This window comes from Corvus brachyrhynchos, unplaced genomic scaffold (genome assembly GCF_000691975.1).
Source record: "Corvus brachyrhynchos isolate BGI_N302 unplaced genomic scaffold, ASM69197v1 scaffold32, whole genome shotgun sequence".
Classification (NCBI taxonomy): domain Eukaryota; kingdom Metazoa; phylum Chordata; class Aves; order Passeriformes; family Corvidae; genus Corvus; species Corvus brachyrhynchos.
The window spans coordinates 2,031,182-2,049,544 of record NW_008237919.1 but is presented as its reverse complement, the minus strand read 5'-3'; the positions used below and the strand labels follow the sequence as shown (position 1 = coordinate 2,049,544).

At 37.3% G+C, this 18,363-nt stretch overlaps 1 protein-coding gene across 1 annotated transcript in view; it reads left to right on the top strand.

Annotated features, from left to right (window-relative positions):
* The first annotated feature begins 587 nt into the window (after positions 1 to 587).
* Positions 588 to 18,363, top strand: part of FOXP2 (forkhead box P2) — a 346,539-nt gene continuing 328,763 nt past the window's right edge. Inside the window, exon 1 of the mRNA XM_017733112.1 lies at positions 588 to 730. The gene's annotated coding sequence lies outside the window, so the exon portion shown is untranslated. The remainder of the gene's footprint in view (positions 731 to 18,363) is intronic.

Genomic DNA, 18,363 nt, shown 5'->3' with positions numbered 1-18,363 from the left:
TAACATTCAGTTTATAGATTTGACTCTGATGGAGTGGTGAGTTTTAAGTTTCCATGAAGAAATTTCAATGAGACCTATCTATCATAAACCCCAGGTCTCACTTTCTGAGCGGTAAGATGTAGTGCAGTAGAGAGTTGTTTTGTTTAACAGAAGATTCAGATTAGAATGTTTATCAATATTGGCTAGCCAAGATGGTTTCTAGTGAGACTGTGCTCAACAAATTGTGATTGCCTGCTTGAACCCAGCCAGAAGTATTTACAGTGTCTTTGTGGTACAAAATAAATAATCAATAATGTGAAACCATCTTTTAACTTGTACACTTGCTTTTTCAAAGTAATACAATCTTGTTATTATGAATCTCAGAAGTGAAGCAAGTGACTGCTCTAGGAGTAGTGACTACTTCATGTGTCTCATACAAGGAAAGAAAGATGTGAAGTGTGTGGGATTCTTTCCTCAGTGTGCAGTACATATGTGTAAGGATGACGCTGACGTGTGTGTTTTAAAGAGATGGTTGTAATACCTTGCTATAAAACGCAATATGGACGCTTGCACTTACTGTGTTCCTTTCCCTTTTTACCCTTAGATAACTTCAAGTGAAAGTTAAGGACCTTTTGTCCTTATCTGCTGTAGACGTGACAGACACTTTTGGAAGGAGGACCAGTTTGAGCAAAAAGGAAAAGACCATCCCTTCCCACAGCACAGCATAGTGACAAAGTGACTCTGAAGAGATGTAAGTGATTTATAATTGAACTGTGGCTATATTTCTGCTGTGGATTTATACGCCCTGTGGGAGGAATACAGTACCCATCACTGAAACGTATTGCTTATAGATGTAAAATATGGTTTAGGAAAAAAATTTGTGGACCATGCAGAAAATACATACCCTTTTGATGTTAGTGTGATGTTAGTGTGATGGTAAGCTATGCTACAATTTTTTTTTTCCAAATGGCAATAGTTAATGGGAATGAAGTGCTGTAAGAGTCAAAAACCTGTTTTTCTACCATTTTCTACTCATCTAGACATTGGTTAATTTATATACATAGAAACTAAGCAGCTGTATCTCAGTCATTCTGGATTCTGCTTTCCCTCAGGAGAGAAGCAGGCATCTCCAGAGGCCAATCCAGCTCATTCTGAAAGCAATGGCTGAGTAATGCGCTTACACGCTGAGTAGCTTGTGTTGACTGCTTAGCTTTAGCCTAAATGTTCAATGAACACTTCAACCTGGCACGTCTGTGTAAGATGCAGTGCCAGCTTCTTTTCTCCTCCCCATATTGTCATTCTCCCTCACTCAGCAAGTGTAGCTGTTGATAAATTTGGAGAATGGATCAGACTGAAAATAGCTAATTATTTATTTGGTTTTGTTTTCAGTTGGGTTTATCTCAGCCTTCTTCCATATGGCTGTCCAAGGGCTGTCACTGGTACAAAGGGTGATGGGGGTGGGAATTAGCAGCTAAAAGTGTGGGGGAGCACATGACAGCAGCTGTGCTAGTTTCTGCAGCTTAAATTCCTTGGTGAGCTATAGTCTCAGACCTTATAGATATTTTTAGTGCATTGCCATTTATAAGAGTTAAAAAATGTGTGTGAGGCACCCTTACTTATTATCTAATGGGGAACTACTGTTTTGTTGTGCATTTCATACTGTGATAGAGCAGTCTTTTGTGTCCTTTGTAAGTTAAAATTCAGGTCTCCAAAACCAGTAAATGGTCATAAGTGGCTAGAAAGTAAGCAGGTGTTCTATTGTGATTTATAGTGCAGGCATGATAGTGTATAATTCATATATACATACATAATTTCTGAATTCTGAAGATGCTAGCCTAATTTTGTATAGCACCAAACATGATATGTAGGTTGGGTGTTAGTGGTTGGACTAATTTAGGCACAAGATCCTTGTCTCCTGAACAGTGAAATACTGAATAACATTTCATTCTCACAGTAAATACCTGATGGGAGGGTGTAAAGAAGACAGAGCTAGACTTCTCTCATTGCCCCTGGTGACGGGATGAGAGGCAGTGGGTACAAACTGCATACAGATTATTAAGTTATGTTTCCATTGAAACATAATATAAAAAACTTCCTTATCTTGAGGATGGTCAAACACTGGAGAGGCTTGCCCAAAGAGGTTGTGGAATCCCCATCTATGGAGATGCTCAAAACCCAAAGGGACAAGCAGCCTCCTGCATCTGACCCTTCTTGATCAGAAGTTTAGTTTCGATGAGCTTCTGAGGTCCCTTCCAATTTCAGCTATTCTATGATTTTGGGGATATTTATAGGTAAGCAAAATCAGAAATATTCTGCTATTTTGTTTTATGATATTAATTTTTAAAAAATATTTCTATTTTAAATATTTAGTTCAGTTTAGTATTTTCCTTAAGTTTTGGCTAAAATGAGACGTGGCAGAATTTGCAAGCTTTCTAAAATGTGCTAAATTATATTTAAAGACTTGTGATTATAACTATGAAAATCACATTGAAGTCTGTGAAATTATCTTCTAGCTTTGAATTAACACCAGGTTTCACGTGATGTGAACAGTCACATGATGGGGACTTAAGATGTTTAAAAATAGCGTCTTTTTCACTTGATCCATGGCAAGAAAGATACATTTTTAGTATCATTTTGTGCTTGGGAAAAAAAAAAAAAGACATAACTAGGAACAAAGCCTTGCAGGCAAGCTCCATTAATCCGCAATAGAAATAGCTGTCTTCCTGAAGTGTTTTTAGAGATCAATGAGACCTATAAAGTGACTTAAGAATTTCATTATAAGCTCTGTTTTCAGTTACTTGCAAATGGCCATTCTGAGGCAATCCATAATTCAAGAGGATGCCAAGGCAAACATGTAAAACCTCGGCAAATGTACAGTGAGACTTCACAACATAGCCTTCTATCTTCTATGAATGTGTGATTGAGGGGCTTCCTTGTGTTTTGAAATACTTAGGAGAAAGGGACTCTCTTCAAGTGCCAGCTTTCTTGAATTTTAACTTCAATTAATTTGGCAGACATTTTCTGCCCACAGTTTTGCTATAGTTTGAATGTCTTTGCAAAAGTTTCTGTGAGATGGGTGTATCATTCCTGAAAATGGAAAATAAAACGGACTAAAAAAAGGTCTGTGACCTCTTCTTTGCTTTTGAGCATGGACTTGGAATTTGAAAGGGAAGCTTTAATGGGTTATAAGATGTGTCTTTTGCCATGCCTCTGAATGTCTGTCCTTCTTGCGCTGAATTATAAGCTTTTGAAAACTGCTGCTTACTCATACTCAGAAGAGGCATATTACTTTGTCAGCATATTCTGAAAATATTCCCTGTATATTCTTAATCTTCTAGAAATGACTGAGTCTGTCCTGGCTTGGAGATCAAACACTGTATGACATTTCAAATTTACAGATCCCCTGCTATTTTCACAAGAGGGTCTTGTTTTTTGAATTTTTCTGGGACAGAGTATTTTGATTCTTACACTTGTTGGTAATTCTGGTTTTCTGCATTTTATGCTTAATTTTCCCAAATGCTATTTGAGAAGGGTGTCAAGAGTGGGATTAATTTCCCATGATGTTAGCCATCTAAAAATATAGGTAGTATAAATCTGAGCTGGTCACCATAGGCTTCTTTAGTCAGTGAAGAGAGATGGAGACTTCTAGGGGAGGATTCCCATAGACTCTTTTTATTTCTGTCTTTAGATGAGACAGTTCTTTCTTTAGAGATGCCTGTTTCTTGTCACTGGCAATAAAAGCAAGCTAAGGTGACTGGCACAAATTTAGACTTTTAATTTTTGTATTAAACATTAAGACAGATAAATTCCATCTCATGTGACATAATTTGAGACTTAAGAGGCAGAAATGTTATCACTGACATTGACAAGAGCATCCTGCTCTCACAGTAGTAAACAAAATTATTTAAAAAATAATTACGGTTATGGTGATACGTACAATTTTATTAAAAGGACATTTTCCATATCTCTTAGATATTGTGTGTTACCATTAAAGCAATGCACTTCAAGCCCCATTTTAATATTAAAGATGAAGTATCAATAGATGGTGGGTGTTTTCTTACATTTGGGTTCTAGGTTAAGAAATGCAAATGTTTTAACTCTGTCATTACTTGATTTCTAATAAGCTAGTAAAACAGATGTATCATGAAATTCTGGCATTGTTGCCTTTTAGCTTGCAACAGAAGATTGAAAAAATCTGGTGCTAATATAACAGACAAAATTGCACTTCTAGTTGATTTAAGAGCAAGAATTTAGGTGGCTTTCCAATTTGAAACAATTTGCTCTACTATCAACTAATTGATAATGTGTTCTATTAAATGAGATTGTGATGAAATGCTGTTTTCCATTTGTATTGAAGTATTTTAGATTTCCTTAGTAATTTAAACTGTTGTCTATACTTGAGTAATGGCAACTACATTGGCTAACCCAGTATAATAGCATAGCACCTCCTTCAGTCCCACTTTTCATAGGTATGGGCTGTATGTGGGGAGGACTTTCTTGCCATGGAATAGTTGAATGTGTCTAAAAGGCATTAGAAGTGATGTATGCTAGCTCTCTTTGCTTTTTAGCTAAAATGTAGGCATATGACATAGAAATTGTGGTGTAATTTATTATTAGATGTCTTTTTGTGTCTAATTGCCATGTTTTTGAATTATTACCTTGGAGGGCTAGACTTACCTAGACTTATACATGTTTTTAACATCACTGTGATGAGACTATGGACAAGAGTTGAATATGCCTCAAAGATGGTCTCAGTTATAATTGTCCTGTTGTTCAGAAATGCACAGGACTGCTTATGGTAAGCACTGTTTCTGTACTTCCGCTCATGGTTGACTGATTAACCCTTATTGGGGTGTATAAAACTTTTCTTTCAGTTGTAATTTCGCTTTGAACATTACATTTTGTACCTGAGGGGTCTCTTTTCATTTTGTTTCCATCTTTTCGTTGTTATTTAAAGTGGCACATTTCATTCAGTATTGCATAGTTGCAGCATGCGTGTATTCTAGTGTAAAACTACAGCAAATACTGACTCCTTGAATCTGCATTTGGCTGAGGAAGTGATTTGTTTTTAAAAAGAGTGCTTGTAAATTGGCCTAAAGAAAGTGCTTAGAGAATGGAGATGACCTCATGTTAATAATTTTTATTTTCTCTGCCTACTCCTTCTAATATTTTCACAAAATAGCATTGACCAATGTTTGTATCTCAGTATCACTAAGTTATGTGTTCTAAACAATAACAAAATATTTCCCTTAGAAACACTGTTACATCAGTACTTGCTGGCCAAGATTCTCACTGGTAAATACACAAAGCTTCACTGAAGCTGGCAAGCTGTCTCTTTTTGTAGTTGAAACAAGTTTCATGGGCTTTGTTTTTTTCAAGCTTATGAGATTGCCCGACTTTATTTGGATTGAGTTTGTATTGTTCCTATCCTTCTGCAACTTTAAGAACACTTAGTTTTGAATGGAATTTTACGCATTATCACAGAAAACCCAGAAGACCCTAGTTTGGAGCAAATGAAAAGGGCAGTTCAGCCAAGGTGCCACTAAACAGAGGATGTTTGAGTACTGAAGAACTGTGCCTATTTTTATTGAACTATACATTTTATGACACTTTGTCCTAACCCTGTGTGAGGGTTAAACTGAGATCCAGCAGGCTGAGAATATCTGGGTTCAGTGAATGAATCTGAGTATAGAAACCTGAGGAGTATCTGTTCAAGAAACACATTAATGACTGCATCAAAGTTAACAGAAGAGTTTTTTCCACAGCATAGGCATCTATGTCAGCAGGGGCTTTTTAATAATAGAAAATTTCACATGGGCTCAATCCCATTCCATGTAGAAAGTGAATCAAGTTCCTATCGTGCTCTTATTCTGACTCAAAATTTAAAAGCAACCTGAAGTTTCAAATAGGGAAAAGGGAAAGATGTTTTGATTGTTGCAGGCATTTTTAGAAAGTGTAAGTATGTATTGATAGTTCTTCTAAAACTACCTATGTATTATGCATCTTGTCTCAAGTTGCAAACAAGGAAGAGAGAAAAGGAAACTTTTTGTCAGCATGTCTTCATTTCTTCAGCCTATATAAGGTCTCTTTTCTCTAGAGGATTTTGGATTAGATTCCTGAATTGGTTGAGAGCATCAATTAATTGGACCTTAGCCATTCTGACTGTCAATTTCATTCATTTTCTACTTTGTGAGAGGTAGAGTCGTATTACTTTGATTTGAGAGATCTTTCCTGTGGTGTGAGTGAAAGCTGCATGATAGGCTAAATAAGGATGCCAGCTAAGCAGATGCCTTTTGCTAAAATGACGTTTTTATAGAGTCTGGTATCCTGTGTGCAGTTACAGTTCACTGGCATTTAGCTGTTCAGGAACTGGAAATGGTGTGAAACATACATTTGTAGTGGAACAGAATATTCTTCATATAAGATCAGTAAATGTTTATAAAGAATTGTCTATTGGCAAACAGCTGCACTGTTACGCTTCAGAGATAGAAGCATTTGGATGATAATAAAGGGATTCTTGTATACAGCTAACAAAGCATGGTGAGATCCTTTGGGGCATAAGTCATAACATGTGATAATATTAATAACACACTGCATTTCATCTGAGGATTTCAAAGAACTTTATAGAAAACATCAATGAATTAAGTATCACCTTAACCCACTGTGGAGCACTGCTAAGACTTGGGTGGGTTGAGTGCAGAAATACCATCTCATTTTTATGGTATGTTGGTTACTGTACCTTTGTTGCACACAGGTAATTCAGGAAGTGTCAGTATTTTCCACATGGAGATCATAAGGCATAGAGAAACAGATTGACTTGGTCTGGGCAGACAGTAACTCCAGCATAAGCATTCCAACACCAAAATCCTCCCAAACAGCCTGGCTGTTTGCAGTGATAGTTGGCTCAGGCTGTTGGTTCTCTTTGCTGTTGTACATCTTGAAGCGCTGTGTAATATTACAGAAGATAACGTTGTGCAAACAGTGCAGTTGGAACCTGGCCATTTAGAGTAACAATTTCATGAGTTCTGATATGCTGATGCATGTATATGTCAGAAAACCAGCATATTTTTATGTGTTAAAACCGTCGGTAGGAGGTACATTAATCAAAAACAGCTTTTCAAGGGTGAGACACAAGCACTATAGTTGAAAAGTATAAGAGCAGAAACCATCTGCTGTGTAGTGTGTTTTGATGAAAACATACATGGTGCTAATTAAACAAAGCTAATTAAACAGTTATTTCACGTTGCAATTTAGGGCTTTTAAAATAATCTTATTTAAAAAATTGTTTTGGAGAGACAATTGTAAAAGATGCTTTGGGTTTTGCCCGTTCAGCGCTGCTGCCTGTTTATGTCTGCCTTTGGTACACCATTCCTAAACACCATTCATTCACCTCTTGCCCCTCCTGTTGAAGGAGATACCAACAGTATCTTAAAAGTGTTCTTTAATATTTTACCATTCTAGACCTCATATTTTGAGTTAGTGAAATGTAAAATTGCTTTTCTCCTTTATCTGTAGGCACAAATGAAAACATTTAGGTTCTCAACTGACACAATTTTGGCGAAAATCATATTTTTAAATAGAAACCAAGTACGGGTTATGCTAATAGAACCTCATTTGTAATTTAAACTGAAGCTGTTAACATTCAATAATGGAGCCATACATCAAGGAGTTTTCTGCAAAAACAGAAAAATACTAATTCTTCATCCTCAGATCTGCAAATCCAGACTGATGGGATTTCAGCCCTTCATCTTTTACTGACAGGCGGCAGCATCAGTGGAATAAAACTAAAATGTGATCCCCTTTCTCTCCACCTCCTTCCCCTAATTTTACTCTGACAGAGAAAGAATCACAGTTTTAGCTGGTATCTTAGCCCAGGGGAAAAAATGGTCTGTCATCAGGTCTTTTAGGGAGAAAGAGCTCTTCAGTGGAGCAGTTAAATGGTATTTTGATTCTCAGGGTGCATCTTATACCTGCATTTTTGCAAGATACGATAAATGGTTTCTGAGACAGTTATTGAGAGCAGAATCAAGGTCATCAACCTTCCCCCAAGAGTTCATTATCTCTCAGTTCTTGTTTCTGATGAAAATGTTGAACATGGGGGAAGATGGGCTCCAGATGAACTATCTGAAACTGAGCACTCATATGAACAATCCCCAGCCATATGTTAGTAAAGCATGTACTTCTAATTTTTCACCTGCAAAAATCAGTGACTCTGATCAAATTTTTCTAGATTTTTACTTGATTTTGCAGTAGTTTGATGCATGCATGTTGAAGTTTATCATTCTAAATCCCCTAACATGCATACATTACTGTAAAGTCCTCTACAATTCATGATGAAATAGAAGCCTTTGGGTATTTTAAAGTTGAGACCTCCGTGTCTTTGGAGAAATTCATTTTGAAGCCCTACAGTTAAACTACAAAGCTCTTCATTGTCTGCCAACGAGTTGCTCCTGGAGTTTGCTTATTAAGCTGAGTTCCTGCATATGGCTGTAAATACTCAGTTGTCTAAAGAAAGAAAAGATATAAATCTGCCACAGCAGAAGAAATTTGCCATAGAAAACAAAAATAATGTGGTCTTATACCTAGAACAAGAATGATTACCGTCTTAGTATTATTTGGCTTCTGCAGCATCTCTTAGTATTTTAGTTCAAATCAGGACTGCACTTGAGAAGTATCAGGATAGACCAGCCTCTCATTGAACCTTGCTGATGATGAAGCTAAACAAGGGCAAGTACTTGAAAAATGTACCAAACCTATACACTAGTATGAAGTAAAGTATCTTGAAGCATATCCCACATGCATGTAAAGTGTTCAGCTCCAGCTGTTCTATTGTGCAAGGCCATTTTTGTTGGATTCTACTATTTCCTAATGCTGATGTCTTCTTAGTTATGTAAGACCATGGGGATCCTTGTCATAAAGAAGTCTGTAAAAACCCACCCTTTCATGTAACTTTCTGAGTAACGTAATATTTCCATTTTTTGCTCAGATAGTAGTTTAGAGTCTGTAACTGTGGAGGGTCTCTTTGTTGCTTTGTTGTCTGCCCATCTCCACATCTCTTCTGTAATTAAAATGTTTTCTCATAATCACATGTACTTCTGTGACCAGTGGGATATTTTCGTTTTGTATGTCTAAATCTGTGGTGAAGGAGAAATTGTTTTTACCTAGTCTGTTTCTATTGAAACTATCATTTACAGGGTGTTCTTAGGAGTTTTTGATTCCACCTTCTTTATTCACATTTCTAAAGCACACTTTGGACAGATATCTTAAAGAGGAGAACTGGATGACCAGTGGAGGGCTGTAATTTTCAACTCCCTTTTCTATGGTTATATGATAAAAAAATCAGTGGCGAAGTTACACCTTATTTATCAGTAGTTAGGGAAAAAATGGAAGGTAATATTGAAAGCCAAATTTGATAATCTTTCCATTGTAACCTTCTATAATTTTCTGTGTTGTAATAAGCTGTATGTATATATACACACACATACGTGTGCATGTGTGCACGCACAAAAGTATATGCATATTGTGCTGTATTTAGTACAGCACATAGTGAGGGGTATTGCTGATAGCAGCAATTTTGATGAAGTAGTTCATTGGACAAGGCATTGGTTGTAGTACATACTACTCTCATTGTTGCCTGAAAGATGATGCATTTAGTCTCACTGCTTTGTGCCCAGGTTTCTGATTTTGTGTGCATTTCTAGTGTTTCTCTATCCTAGTCAGTCTTTGTCAGGGAGATTGCTACATGCTGGTGTCTGTAGGTCTTCACTGGACATTTAAACATGATTTATGAGCTCTTGGCTATCAAAGTCTGCTTTTGGCCCATCAGCCAATATTCTGGTCCCATGGCAATACGTATGGCACTGAGACAATGACTTACCCATTCCTGTGCTCTTCAAACTGAGCCAGTAGATAGTTACTTTGGTAGAACACTGTGAACTAGTAAGATGCTGCTTCTCAAATGCCACAGGTGCCAAAGCTAAAAAACCAAATACTATGTTACTATATTTATGAAAAGCCAACACGTTTCCATTGTAGCCTGCAGTTAAACAATTTAAACTTCCACTAATTTTAGCATTATTTCTTAAATGGTTGTGCTTACGCAAATAGCTGAAAATTTTGTACATTTTTTTGTACTCATGGGTGGAACTGGGTAACATGGGATGTAAGGAAATAGGCAGTTCGTAACTATATGTAAAAGATACCCAGGAAAAGGAGAAAAAGAAGAGTTGGTAACAATTTAGGGAAACCAGTTTGAGACTAACTGAATGACAGGAAGGCATTAGTTATGAAATACCCATTAACTCTCAGTAGTGTTAGACCAACCACTATAGGATGTGGCAATCAAATATTTAACACCAACTGATAATGTTACCAAGTAAATAAAAAAAATTGGTAAAGTGGACTTTATAGTGTTTGCACAATGTTGTAGTTGCTCACCAGGCTCAGCGTAAACACAGATGATTCCCTTCCTAGAGTATAAGGAAACGCTGAAAGCCTGAATGGGGAAATTCTGGAAAGGGGGCTTTTGCCTCTCAATCTTGTGTGTGAGGTTGCTTTACTCAGAAATGTTTTTCCACTCCCTCCAGACCTATCTAAAGGGCTCATGGAGGAAGGAAACAGAGTGACTTAAGTTCACCGAATGGTTGTTAAAAAAATAAATCAGGTTAGAAAATGAACGGGGACATGACATCATCGTGAAGGATTAAAGTCCTGAAGCAGTGTGTGGTTGTAATATTTTAGCTGAGTACTTCTACACTACAAGTGTGGCTTGTATTCCGGCTGTATTCTTAGTACTTAGTGCTGGGTTGCCATCCAGAGATCACATTTGTTGCTGTTGTTGAAGATGTCAATTTTGCAATTTCTTGATTGCTATCATAAGCTAATGGGGAAATACAATGAACCTAGTGTGATTCATTGCCAGACATCATGTAGAGATACGAACACGATACTGTGAAGGCTTTGGTCACTGTCTTGCGTTTCTATTACTTCACTTCTAGTGAAGTTGAAGCTGGCCAGGTTTTGGACCAAGGGGATCTTTTGCATTACTTGCCTTGACTTTCCCAGTGTTGGCAGGGTGTTTTATATCTTTCATGCATAGGCCTTCCATCAGATGGAAGTATTGTGTCAAGGGAAGCATGTGAATAGTCCTTGAATAGTTACATGATTTGTGGACAAAACCAGGCAGAATTGTGCCTGAAGAAACAAAAATATTTCTAAAAATTAGACACAACGTTGGTTTAAAGGTTGTGTCCTTTGAAAGGATTTGAAGCAGTTTAGGTGCTTACGTTGCTCAAGGGACTTTGAGTACTGTGAGGTTTTAAGGAAGGCTAAGTATTCCAGGAAGTTTAAGAGCTTATGGCATCGTAAATATTTAAGATGATTTAAAAGGTTATGTCCTCTTTAGTATTTGAGTTGGATTAAGTGCTTATATTGCCTTAAGGACTTTTTCCCTAAAAGGAACCTCAGAAATTAAATGCAAAAAAACTCCCATAGATGCAATATTTGGGCGTTTTTGTATTTTTGCTTTCATTTGAGAAATGCAAAATTCTGTTTTCAATAGCAGCATTAAGTTGACCACACTACATATGCATCAAAGATGGACAGAATAATGGAGGGTGTCTAGGAAACCTCTGGATATGAAATCCAGAAGCAGTAGTTTTTAATACCTTGACAGCCTATGTGTAGGGAAATGTTTTTTTCTTCTGTTTGTTTTTCATGATCTGGTAAAGATCAAATAGATGATCAGGATAGAATCAGATTATGGAAATACAAAGAAGCAATTTCACCTTAGAAGGTAAAGAGCATCTATAATTAAATATGCAAGAAAATAGGAAGCCATTTAGTTTCACTTCATAGTTTTGCTGATATTTTACTTCAGTGAAAAGGAATAACAAGTATTATAAGCCTAAGTCTTAGTGTCTTATTTTTTTTCTTTAATTGATCAAGTTATGTATTTATTCTTGTCTTCTGAGATGCCTTTCCTAAATTCTTCACTAGTGTATTTGCATAACATATTTTTAAAATTTTCTTTCTTTTAAATTCCTGGAAAGCGTATTTTCTATTTTATTAACCAAATACATACACTTCTTATTTCATAAAAAGCAAGTAGTCAGCATTCATTCAACGTATTCACGTATTCTGTGCTGCCTCAGTTAAATGGGCATCAGTCCATCAGTCCAAACATTTTTCTCACGGGCCTCTAATACACCAGTGCTTTTGCTCAGTTGTCTCAGCACAATTACGGTCGCTGTATCTACAGGCTGTCCTGGCACAGCACACAGTGCCAGCCATCTGGGCCATGTCTGGTGGCTTCATGGGGAGTACATAAGACACCACCTGGAGTACTGCATCCAGCTCCGGGGTCCTTTACACAGGAAAGACTTGGACCTGTCCAGAAGAGGGGTACAAAAATGATCAGAGGAGTGGAACACCTCTGCTATGAGAAAAGGCTGAGGGAGCTGCGGTTGTTCATCTTGGAGAAGGAAGGTTCTGGAGAGGCCTCATTGTGGCCTTTCAGTTCTTAAAGGGGACCTGCAATAAAGATGGGGACAGGGCCTGTAGTAACAGGAGTAGACGGTGAGGGTAACCTGAAGCCCTCATGTCTGGGCATGGTTTCATAAAGCCTGTGCTCAGCTACATGGGTGGGATGAGTGAGATGTCCATATGTTCCGAGAAAGTTCACAGGTAAGATCCCAGCAAGTTAAGGTCTCCTGCTAGTTATGCCAGGAGTGCTGAAATATTGGTGGTAGCGCTGGCTCACTCTGTCCTAGCAGTTATGACCAAGAATCACCAACACTTGGGAGTACAAAGTGTTCTTGGTGGAGTGGTCAGAACTGAATAGCTGACACCTTTCAGTCTATGTCAGTGGCTCTCTGTTAATTCTCACTTAATGCAGAGTTGAAAAGAGAAAGACAGTTAAGGAGAGAATGGGATATATTTTGAAACACAGGTCTAAGCACAGTGCACTGAATGAGCTGTTGTTGCTCTGGGATGCCACACAGTCAAGTGATGATGTGTTTTAAAATAGGTTTGGTGTAATTGTGAGTTCAGCTACTTCAGAACTGACTCACAGTTCCTAAAAGCTCCTCAAAATTGTTAAAATTTATTTTCATGTGTGTACATCTTTAAAGGTACTTCCTGTTACTTTTGGTGCATCCCATGGAGGAAAAAACAGTGTTTTTCTGTCTTTCTCAAACTTAGCATCATCTGAAATTTTTAAAAGTACAGTTTCTATATGAATGACATTCCATTATCCAAGTTACGAAAGAAAACACGCAGTACACTATACCAGGATGGACCCCTGCTGAGCCCCATTCATAGCATCTTTCTTCTATTTCTAGTCTCTACATCAAATTTTTGAACACATTTTGTATTAGCCTTAAAATAGTTTAATTTAGTCCTTTTTTCCTTTTATTCTTTTTATGAGTCATCCCCTTCTTTTTATGTGTCATCCGCTGCTTCTTTCCCATTAAAAAACTGTTTTTTCTACTGAAGGAGAAATTTAATTGGCTTGCCAAATTTTGGTCATGACAAAACTATATTGACAGGTATTTATTTTCTTGTTGTAAAGAAAAAAAATGAAGTCTTGTTGGTCTTGGTTTTCTCAAGAAATATTTCAGAAACTGAAACTAATTGAAAAATTTATCATTTCTTACCTCCTTTTTGCAGCTTTTTATGACAGGGACTGTATTTCTCCCTCTTCATTTTTCTGGAACTCCATCCATTCTCTAAAGCTCTGAAAAGTTGCTAATGCCAGTGAGGGAATTTCAATTAATTCTTGTAGAGTCCCTTGCACTGTATTTAGATGTTCTACATATTGAAGTAATGTGGTTGTTCCTGGTCAGAGACCTTAGTCACTGGTTTGATTGGAGTTAAGAATGAATTTCAAAAATAAAGATAATATAAACTCTTAAAATTTTGCTGATTTGCTTTTGAGTAGATATAGATGTGATGGATAAGCAAAATTTCAGTGCAGTCAGGCGTTGGAAATACTGGAGTTTGGTGTTCTTCTACTGGCTTCAGAGCACAGGCTGACATCATGGTTTTACCTAACCTAAGTAAGCTTGGTTAGGCTGAACTCATCTGACAGCATCTAACTTATTGCAGTGTCTTGTCATCTGGTTTACCCTGTTTGTTTTACTCTTAACGTTTTGTCCCTTTTGTCACTAGTTTTAGAGATCAGATTGTATTTGTCTCTTATACTAAAGACTTAAGCAAAACATATGTCTTTGATTCTTCTGCAAATAGCCTGATCAGTGCTTTCTTGAATTTTCCTATTACTATTAAGGAATGTAAAAAATGCTTTTTTTGCTACTAATTCTTTTTTTTTTTTTTAAGTTACCGCTCACTTTCTCTTTATGCCCTTCTGACTGTCCCTGTACTGCCATATTTTTCTCTCTCACCTGCTTGTGTTCACAGACCTCTGCTTTCCTGAAGTTGCAGGCCCTTGAAGAGCTTATGATGTACCCTTTTTCCACATTTTACTTTACTTCCACATTATGCTGTAAATGTTACTCCTTGATGGAGCTGTGATCTCTCTTGAACTCTTTCTTCTTCCCTTCGAGTTACCTTTTACAGGATCCTGGCCACCAGTTAATTTATCCAAGTCCTTTTCTGTAATCTTCATTGACTTTATTCTCCTAGTCTCCCTTTTCCTTCCCATCCTTAGAAATGGGAATTCTCTCATGTTACAGTTTCTTTCAACCAAGGTGCCCTCAATTTTCACATTTCCAGTGAATTGAAGTATAATCTAAAACATTTTTTGCTTTGTGTGTTTTCCTCAGTTTCTGTACTAAAAATGGTTGCTCACACATATTTGGATAGCCTGTATCTTGCTGTGTCCTTTCCAAAAAGATGACCAGATAGTTAAAGTTGGCTGTTACTGCCAAGTTCTGCTGATACTTCCTTGCACTACTTGGTCACAAACCCCCCTATAATTTTTATTACTTTTTTCCTGAGAGAAGAAAACTCAGTATGCTATTCAAGAGATAAAGGACTGTGCTAGATGTACAAGCAGCCAAATGTCAGCAAATATGTGAATTTATCTTTTTATACTGCATTGGTAAACAGACTGTATTTCAGCTTATGTTTCTTCTGGCCACATCTAAAAGAAAAAACCTTTTTGAAAATTAGAGATGGTGCCAGAAACAATTATGAAAGTGATTTAAGAGCTTGAAAATTGCCTTGCAGTGAAATATTTAAGATCAGTCTGTTTACCTTATCAAAAAGATGTTTGAGAAATTACTTAATTACAGCATACCTTCACAGAGAGAAAATATCTAGTGCTCTGGAGAGCTCTTTAATCTGGTACAGAAAAAGAAAGTATGTCATGAAACAATTGTTTTAGCTAAAACAGTATTTATTCTTCAATCAGCTTTAAGTGTTTGGGTTCAATAATAAGGTAACTGTCTGAAATTTTATAGTCTGTCATATTATAGGAAGTCAGACTTGATGATCTAATGGTCCTTTCTGACCTTAAACTTTCTCTAATTCATGAATCTTCTGAACTTCAGCAACTCTGCAAAACACATGGCCCTCTTCTCGACAACCTTGACAGCCCACAGAAGAGAAATACACTTGGACTGGGAGGGGCTTGTAGGATAAGATAAAACAAAGCAAGGGAGGGGGTTCATTCCTTTTGAAATAACTATGGTTTGTTATCAGGGGATCTGAAGGCATTTTCTGAATTTGTGACTGGTTTCTATTTTCTTATTCTAGGTGGAGGGCCCCTTCCAGAAATAGTTACTCTTGGTAGTTCATATATTCTTTGATTTTACAGTTAACTGCCTTCTGGATGAGATATGTTGCTCATTTGGCCAGCTTCTAGTGGACTTTGCTGGCTTTATTGTTTGGGAAAAATTCAGAAAGATGATACAAGACTTGGTATCTGGAATGCAGAGACCATTAGTGAATTCTTTTATCATAGGTCATAGTAAAATTTTGGAGTCCTCTTTTTCTGGTTATTGTCTTTTACAGTATTAAGGTATTAACTCACTTCAGTCACAGCTATAGCCACTACCTTTTATCCAGTGCAGTACCAAAGCTATGGGCTACCCGTTGTGTTGATTTTATTTACTTGCAGGAGTAGACACTGCAACAGGGCATTCCTCCTAGAGTTTGAGGAAAGAAGATATTCTTGTTAGGAGATTACAGACGCTTGTATCACAACTGTTCTAAATGAGAAACCATCAAAAACATAACACCAGCACCCCGCACCCAAGGATTAACATTTTGGCTTTGAAATGTGCCTTAGGCTAAAGTTTGGCATTGAACTCCTCAACCCAAGGGAAAATGTTTGTTTTCAGATTTCTTTTAATCAGTCATGTTTTAGGAAGTGAAAAAGGTAAGACAGCATTCAGTGATGCTTCCGTGCAGAGCGACGAGTTTGAAATTTTTGTGTCAAGAGAGGAATGACGGGTATTAGGCAAATTTCTGTTAAGTTTGGGGAAACAGTCATGAGGAATGGATTATCCCATGTTTGCTTCCCACATACCTCTCTGGTTCTTCCCACATAACCAATACATGAAAGCACTTTCAGATGTAAACGATTTCTACCATTGTGGCATCTGGGTATTTAGAGTGATGTCAGCAATGAGATGCATTTAAGAAATTTAGAAACAGTCTTGTTACATCTTGACAATGAGACATCATTGATCTTATGCAAATCACTACTAAAGTGCTTTTCTTCACAACAATTGATTTCATCATGCCTATTTTAAGAGGGTTTTCAGCAAGCCCTTCTATTGATTTTGCTCTTGTAAATCCCAATATTTGCTTGCCTTATTGGTAAAAGAATAGTAAGACTTTGAGATGTTCCACTTTGTTTGTTTGAAAAAAAGCTTAAAAATATCAAAGGTAAAGTAATGATTTCTTTTCTTTATAAGTTTTTATTTTTTAACAGATGTTAGAAACTCATATCAAAATAGTATGTTTTTCATAGAAGCATAGAACAGTCCTGAGCTGGAAGGGATCTACAAGGTTGATTGAAACTCAACTCCTGGCCCTGCGCAGGACATCCCCAAGATTCACACCATGTGCCTGAGAGCATTGTCCAAACACTTTTCGAACTCTGTCAGGCTTGGTGCTGTGATCACTTCCTTGGGGATCCTGTTTCAGTGCCCAAAGACCCTTTAGGTGAAGAACCTAATTCCACATACCTAACCTAAATATCCCCTGACACAGCTTCATGACATTTTGTTTCTTTTGTAGTGGTTGTAAGGGGTTGCTGTGATGCCAGACTTTTTTCTTTTTAACTCTGCTTTGTAACTTTTTAGAAAGAACAACTGTGTGTCTTGCTTGTTCTGCCTAGCTCTTGTGCCTCCCTCAGGACAGTCTTCTGGCTCAGGCTGCAAAGAATGGACTTTATGTTTTGTTGCTTTTTACATGGAATGCTTTTAAAATCCCATGAACATGCTTATTACTGTGCTTTTTCCTGCCCTGATGGAAAGATCAACAAAGAGAAACAGTACCATTGCCTTCTTTAATTCAAAATTCACTTCAATTTCTCCAGTACAAGTTTTGCTTGCATTGGCTTGGTTTACCATGATCTTGAAGGCCACATCCTTCTTAATGCAATTACGTTCATCACTGGCAGTTCTGTGGTCTGCTCTTTGGTGTTTTTATAAGTCATGTTAACACTGAAGCTTTACCAAGATTCTTTACCACAAAGAACCTAAAAAAACCCCACCAAATCTAATGTGTTTTTTTTTTTTTAAATAGCAGACATGTCTGTGTTTGATGCAAACATGTGAATAGCATCCAGGATGTGGCAAGGTTCCAACTTGAGACATTCTGTGATTCTGAGGTGTTCAACAGGGTGTTACCTGTGCTGAAGCAGTGCTGTGCCTCTCTTCTAATTCTGAAATGAAAGTAAGTTGTCACAGTTTTGGACACCTATAGCATCGTAGAACTCAGTGACACCAGGTCACACAGTGCACCACTGAACAACCTCCGTGGTGAATCGATCAGTGGGTTACAGCACAGCATGTTCTGCTTCTGAGGAGGTGTATCTTAAAATTGCAGGGTGAGTGTCTGTCCTGTCACCTGCGCCTGTCACTGACTTGTGCCTTGATTCCGTGTGGATGTAGCAACCAACAGGAGATGCTAGACACATTTTGATTCTAATTCTTGGCCCTAACTAAATCTGAAGAAGCTGTAAGTATATTACATGCCTTCATTTGATCCATTCTGTCTACATGGTCAAGTTAAAGAGTCAAGCTCCTTTATTTTTTATTTTCTTTATATTTTTTATTTGTTTTGTTTTATTTTTGGTTCGTTTTTGCCATGCAGTGGGCAGTGGCTCATCTTCATTTTGGATCAGTAAAGGATTGTGTTTGGATTTTACATTCATATGGACTGTTTCACTGCTTGAATCTGGCTGCTTGA